Below are 7565 nucleotides of genomic sequence, written 5' to 3' on the forward strand. Positions count from 1 at the left end.
TGGAGGGGAGGGAAGGATGCTCTCTGCGGTGCCCTGCTCTCTGTACTGCTTCTCGTGGGCTCTTAACTTCTCAGCAAATAGCCACAGCAAGGGTTTCTCTCCCACAGAATTTGCAAAGCATGAAAGAAGTGAGGAAAATCTCAGTGCTTGTTTTGCCAAGGGAAATGTGGGTAACCTCAAACCAGGTGGGGGAAGATAATTGCCATCCCAAGGCAGAGGAGGGGAACGGTGTTTTTTCACAGGGAAACCAGGTAGCGTTTGTTGATGTTCCTTCATGCTGCAGAGTAGGTACTGCCTGGCAGAAATGTTTCGGGAATTAGCAAAAAGTAAAATGGAGACAACCAAGGCAAGTGTTCTCAGCAAATTCTGTTGGAACGTGCATTTTTCTTCATTATTTTCTCACTGAAGCGTGGTGGTATCCGATAGAGCATTATGGATGGGGAGAAGGAAGGGTGAGCAGAGCCTGAAAACAACAAGCTACTGCTCTGGCTGAGGAAGCAAAATGGAAATTCTGGCTGTGGCAGCAGTGAAGCCCAAGGAGACAGAACTGGGCTTAAGCTTGGGTGAGGGAATGGGGCTTGCAGAAAGACCCTTTCTGGGTCAAACTTATAAAATCTTTCACTTTACAGCCTTTCCCCACCTTAATTATATAGAAAATGAGCATTCAGATGGACACAACTCCCAGCCGCCCACTGCATGGATGGCTGTGGTGGAGGTGACTGCTGTCATTTGTGGTGGTTTTCATCCATGGGTTTTCCTAGCCTTTGGAAGAGGAGGGGGACTAGGAATCAGCCTCATATAGTACATCTTGTAGACACCTGGCAGGAGCTGGAGACAGGCCTCTCATCCCACACACCAGATGGAAATATTTAATTTTTCACTCAAGCCAGTTTCGTGAAGAGGTCTAGACCATTTCTATGGGGCGGGTGCAGTAAGACAAAAGTTGCTCTTTCTGGTGGTTTTGCTTTACAGAAAACAGAGAGAGAGAGAGAGAGATTTTGGGATCCCCCACATGAACGTGGCCATGAAAAGGTAGGCGCCAGCGGGGTGTCGTGTGAAGGGAAGGGAGCTTAGCGCAGTGTGACAGCCCGTGGATATTACCAACGGTCCTGAATTTCATATTCCTTTGGAATGAGAAGATCAAAGAGCTGTGATCCGGAAACAGCTAGCAGCCTGTCACGGATCATTAGGAGTGAACAACAACCCCGCGTCCAGGTGAAAATGGCTTTTGTGCGATTTGGCATGTGGTTGTAGGATGGGAATCCCCACATGCCCAAGGATTAGGCACACAATGCACACTTTGTGAGTCTGACAAAGCCAAAACTCTGCTGCCTGGTGGGATTTGCCACTCCGGGTTACCGTCCCCAACAGGGAATGAGGAGAGGTGTGCGCCTGGGATCCACAGGCTGGATGGGGATGGCCAAGGGAGTTGGCAGCTCCAGCTCTGAGGTGGGTGCTCAGTTTGGGATCACAGCTCTTTGAGTTTCCAGCTGTGAGCTGGAAGGGCAGGGCTGGCCTGAGACCCCTCGGAGAAGAGGAGGAGGAACAGGCACATGGCCAGCCGCGAGTGAGCCCTACTTGCCCAGGCTCACGCCGTGCTGCAGGTGGACTGGGCTCCAGGTAAAGAGAAATACACGGCTCTTGTACCCATTTATGTGATGATTTCTTTCCTAAAGTCTCCTCTGATTTCTATGTTTTTATGCAGTCGTTTTTGAACCTGTACACACTCTTAGTGTTCACATCCATGGGATTATAAGCGTGCTGAAGTCTTTTACAGGCACCAGCTTGGAACACCAAGCTTCCTGGGAGATTTCTGTGCTTAAGATACCTCTGGCAGGATGATAGAAAGTGCTTAGTACAAAGTCTGAGCTCTGCTTTTATTAGATCTGCAGGTGCTGATATGGCCATTTAACGGAAGTAAAAATAACTTAAGCAAAAGCTGTCCTTTTACTCAGCCATCACTACGTCTTAGGTGGTGCTCTTATTCTATAAATAGATGTCATTTTGCCCTAGGAATAGTCTGGTGTTTTATAAACATTGTCTCTTTACCAACACCTACTATCTATTCTGTAGTACTAATCTGCAGAAAGCTCAAACTTTTATACCCTATATCAGCTTTCAAGTGCCCATAAGAGCATCGCAATTGGTGTAAGGTCCAGTTATGATTTTTTAATGGATATTTTTGGGGTTCATTTTGACTTTTTTTTTCCCCTCCATTGGCTTGCACTGGTACAGAAAATAACCACCGAATTGCATTTGGCTTCCCCTGCTTCCTTTCTCTGCGAGATGAGGTTACAACGACCTCATCTACCTAAATCAATAATCTGCACCCAAATCTAATAAAGATCTAGCAGGGCCTGTAAAATAGCATGCAGCCCAGATGGAAAGGGAGGTCCTAACGTCCAATCCACTCATTAGCTATTTATCAACCATTAATGATGAGAATAGGAGTGGTGTGGGGGGAAAGGGACGCAAAAGCAAGACAGCAGAGAACCTGCGGGTGTATGAGGAGGAGACAAAGACTATAAGGCAGCGTGACTCTGGCTGGGGAAAGGAAGGTGCCTAAAAAGGGGGAATATCACGGGCATTTAGTTGCAGAACCCCTTATTCTCCTATACAAAAGCTGAGCGTGTCTTCGAGCTGCTGTATGAGAGAACACAACGAAAAGCTGAAATACCTTTGGCTTCCCACCAGCTGACCCTGCATCCCTTTACAGATCTGAAAGCATTAAACTAAAAGGCAGTATTTCCTGAAACTGAATATTAGATCCCCCCCTTTTTTTTTTTTTCCCAGTAAGAGAAGAATTGCTCATCTCATCACAGACCAGTCACGTGATCTGTAGCAGGTTTAGGAAAAAAATGCAATTTCCCAATTATTTCCTTTAAGGCCAAAACTTCTCTTTCACTTGAAGAAAATAAATGTATGAACTGGCCATCTAGAATTTGTTGTTGTTTTTTTTTTTTTCCACCAAATTGCTGAAGCACAGAATTACCCAGGCAGCTAGAGTGAGCGGAGAAAAATAATTTTTCATCACTGTTTTTTGAGCAGAAACTGGCTCTCTGACAAAACGGTACTTTTTCATACTGTCAACAACATGTTATTTTGTATTTGAAAACTAAAGTCACTCTTTTTTTTTTTCCTTTAAATGGCAACAGTTAGTATTTTAGTGGTTAAGAATTTTTATACAGGTGTGAAGCTTTCACAGTTTTTTGGGGAGGAGTGTTAAAATTTGTTGGAGATGGGAAATGTTTTTTTTCCAAAGCTGGATCAGTAGAACAAAAGGAATTCAGCATCTCTCGAGTCTGTGGTATGCATAAATACAGCAATGTTCCATGAAACAATATTTCAGATTCCAGCAATGCAGAACATAGTAACAATTCCAAAGAAAACAGGAAGCAGAAATAATTAGCTGAACATGAGGAAGAATCCCAAACATTGCTAAGATACCAAATGCTTTATGAAATGGTAGCCAAAAACCTGTCTCTGAGTCTTCGTTGAATGTTCTTTGGATCTTGCTCTGAAGATGAAAAGTCAAAACCAGTTGTAGTAAGTTTGTATTCTCTTTAATGAATGCTGACTTCAACTTGATCAATTAAATAGTTGCAATCAGGTGGAAAAAACTATTCCCCTTTCCATACATCTCATCCGGGTAGCGGGCACCAAAGGGAGCCCGTCTGCACCCAGGGCTGGTTTGCAGGACAGGGGGTTTTGGGGGCCAAGTCTTTTCCCCTTTCACAACATCTCCTGTGCTCATGCTCTGCTGTGTGTGGAGGGAAGGTGTCAGCAGTGCTGGCCCGTGCTGTGAATGGAGGCAGCTGTGCAGCATTTTTCGAGTTAGCGTGAGGAACCTGCTGCGTCCTCTGCCAGTTTGCTCTTACTGTTTAAAACCCGAGCCATATTTTCTATTTGAAGTCCTCTGGCTTTAGCTCCCAGCCCTGGGTTCTTGTTAAGCCTTTCTCTGCTAGATTAAAGAGCCCTTTATGACTGGTATTTTCTCTCCATGGAGGTGCTTAATACCCTGTAATCAAGTCACCCTTGGTCTTCTCTTTGATAAGCTAAACAAATCCTGCCCATCCAGTTTCTCACTGGAAGCAGCTCCTTCTCACCAGCCTTTAAATCGCTTTGGTGGTGGTTTTCTTCAAAGGCTCAAATTTTTCAGTCTCTTCTGAGACAAAGCAGTTCCCACAGATGTGCATGGGCTCTGTGCATCAGCCCCATGAAGTAAAACCAAAACTGCTGCCCCACAGCACGTGCTGAGCTGCCCGAGGTGCTACGAGAGGCACTGGGTTCCTGCATGGAGCTGCCAGTCTGTAGGCATCACCTGCATTCCTTGTCCCTCACTGTATCGCTGTAATAAAAGCATTTTTATCAGTGGGCCTGGCTTACCAGATGAGTGGTAACTGTAAGATTTCTCATCCTTTTCCAGGGCAGCAAACTGTTCTGCTCAGCCATTAGGTTTCATTTCTGCTCCTCCGATTTCTTTTCCTGTTGCGTTTCCTTATGTTTGTCTCCCTCAGTGCCAGTCCTGGGTTTAGATTCTCTAGAAAGAAGCTCAGAAGCTCACGAAGTGGGGATGCTTCTGGTCACGCCCCTGGGAGGGCCGTGGAGCATCTTTTAGGGAGAGACTTCAGGAAGGGAGAGATGTCCACGAGCATGGCTGACTATGGTACGGCAGAGAAGGACGTTGGATGCTGAAGGGTGCTTGGCAGTGTCCCGCGACACATCCACCTTTCCTCTGTATTAGTTAAACTGTCTTGAAGCTCTCCTTGCAGAAGTTCTCCTGGTGGTGCTTGGTGAGGAAGGACCCCATGGTGTGCTCTGCAAATCCTGCTCCTCTGTCCTGGCGAAACACGTCTTCTTTTTTCACTTAGTGCAGCTCACCCTGCTGGTGGCTGCTCTGTACCCAGTGGGGTTTGCACTCCTCATAGAAGAGGTTTGGGATGAAATGCATTCACTTCCTTCCGTGAATACGTTCATGTTTGCATGATAAGTTTTCTTCAGCTGTCTTTTTCCATCAGGTCTGCATTTTTTTTTTTTCCCAGAGCAGTAAATCAACAGGCTGTGATTAAAGATTTAAGAAGCTCCATCATTTGCCAGTCCAAAATTTAATTTACTGAAACGTCTCTAACTAGCAGGCAGCTGAGTCACGTTTTGTATTTCTCTTCTCCTGTATGGAGTGGGACAGAAAACCAGAGACAGCATGTTTAAAGGCTTCCAACACTGCTGCGTTTATATATCAGCCAAAGACGTGTGTAGTCGTTCCCCCTCCCTCTTTCAGAGGAAGATCTTTTTCATTACACAGCGCTAGACCTGTACTTTTCCATTCACCAGTTGCTACTGTTGTTCTCCTTTTGTTTCCCAAAAGGAAAAAAAAAAAAACAAAAAACAGATGGCTTTGGTGTTGTTTACCCCAGGAAACATTTTGAGCATTCAGTAATAAAACTGGAGGAAATCCTTCACTTCCTTTATGCCTCCTAGCAAGTAACCACATCAATATGAAGTAAGGATGTTTTTGGGTACTGACCCAGTGTCACCGACGAAAACACAGCCATAAATACTTTCAAGATGCAGTCTTGAATCAGGCTGGTAGATGGGGAAAAGCCACTTCTGTTTTGGAAAGGAATTCTTTCCTCCTGCAACCACTTTCTAAATTGCATTGACATTTAGCAATTAACATACAAAAGCTTTTGTATCCGCAGGATCATTTTTCATGTCAGTAAACACATTCCTTTGCTTTTTGGTGCAATGTTTAATAATTCTCATTTCCTATAGTGGAAAAGAGCCCTTGTACTTTATTTGTATTACACAAATTACATGGAAGAAACAAAGCCATATCTGATCGCAGTTATTAAATTAAGAACATTTGCATAAATCCCCCTATTTTTTTCCTAATCTGGTTTGCTGTCAGTAAACAGTGCGCTATCTAGGTTTAGCAAAGCATTTGGTTTCTAGCCAGGTTTTTGCTTCCCCCCTGTCCTTTTTGAAGCTCTCTTGGCAGGCGAGGTGGCTGCTTCTCCTAAGCTACCTGTCACCACACAGGGCGGCTTCCAGCTCAGACAACGATCAGTTGCTGCTCCCAGTTCAGGGGCTGAGCCGTCAGTAAGTCACTGCCTCCCCGCTCTGGGATTCGGGACCTGTCGCTGTTCCAGCTGGGGCTGGGGGCCGGCAGCTCCTGCTGGGGGCTGTTCTTACACTGCAGGGCCAAGAAGAAAGTCCTCCGTGCAGGGAGTGCGAGGGGACAGCCAAGGGGGTGGGATGGTGGCTTGGCACTGCCCAAATGGGATAATGATGGGCTCGTCTCCTTGGGGGCCCCTTGTTTCCAGCTACTGTGGTTAGGACTGAAGAGAGGAGGGTAGAGTAGAACGAATGAAGAATGAACTACTGCTTTTTATTTTTGCCTGGGAGGGGGTGCATATGTTGGTGGAAATGATCTTCAAGGATGATCTTCAAGGATGTGGAGACCTGGTCTTACAGAGCAGGGGATATGTTGATGAAATATCCCTGAAATTTGCGTGCCTGGTCCATGACTCGCTCCCTACATACTCCGAGACTTCTCCTAAGTCTTTTCACACCACGAGCAGCCTGCCGCGGCTCAGTGTAGTTGGAGCAGGGAGCATTGGTGCCTGCTCACCCTGCTGCCTGGAGCTCGTGGGTGCACACCGAGCGTTGGTGGGGGTCTCTTCCGTCAGAGCGGCGGGAGGCGAAGGTGATGGGCCTGGTGGGGAACAAATGCACTAAAAACAAAGTCAGGAACTGAAGCAGGTACCCAGTGTGGTGCCTGCAGCCTGATTTCATCCCCTCCGATATCAGTTCACGGTTGAAGGAAGGGTCTTTCTTTGCCCAGCACATTGCCAGACTGCCTGGGGCTGACTCAGGGTTTGGAGAGGGAAAGGGGTGAGGCATCACAGAGAGCAGGCAGGAGGGGGAGAGAGGAGGGGGCTTGGGGTGCTGGGGGGCTGTAGCTTTGGGTTGGCCCTCAGTAAATGAGATCATTAAACCCCGCTTTTATCCCCCTTCAATCAAACATGAGGCAAAATTAGAACCTTTGTCTGTTTGCCATTGTCGAGTAACCAGTGGGAGGATCCCGGAGACAGAGAGCCAGGCACTTAACTCAAAAATCAGCTTACTGCAGTAATGTCATTACGTTTTATTGACCAAGCGTTTCCATGAGTGCTGAAAGGGGGTCATTGGGAAACCGGGATGAATGAGCGTGATGTCAGTTGTGAATCACATCCTGTGTGCATGGAACATGCGAGCCCCAATTACCAACCCCACCAGGCAGAGGGGTCTGTCTGCAGTGTCTGTCCTAGGGCACGCGTGGGAGCTGAGGCTGCTGAGATGAAAGGTTTTAGTGGGAAACTACAAAGCCATATTAGAGGAAACGCTTTCAATGTATCTAAATCAAGATGTATGGGGTTTTATTTCTGCCTGTTACATACCCCTGAGCTCTTTTGGGCCAACTGATAGTCAACAGACAAAGCTGTATTGCTTTGCAGTTTACTTATTGCAGGCTTGTGACTTAACTGTTAACAGAATAATATTTTCCCTCACGTGTAACTTATAAT

This window comes from Anser cygnoides, chromosome 7 (assembly GCF_040182565.1).
Source record: "Anser cygnoides isolate HZ-2024a breed goose chromosome 7, Taihu_goose_T2T_genome, whole genome shotgun sequence".
NCBI classification, from domain to species: Eukaryota; Metazoa; Chordata; class Aves; order Anseriformes; family Anatidae; genus Anser; species Anser cygnoides.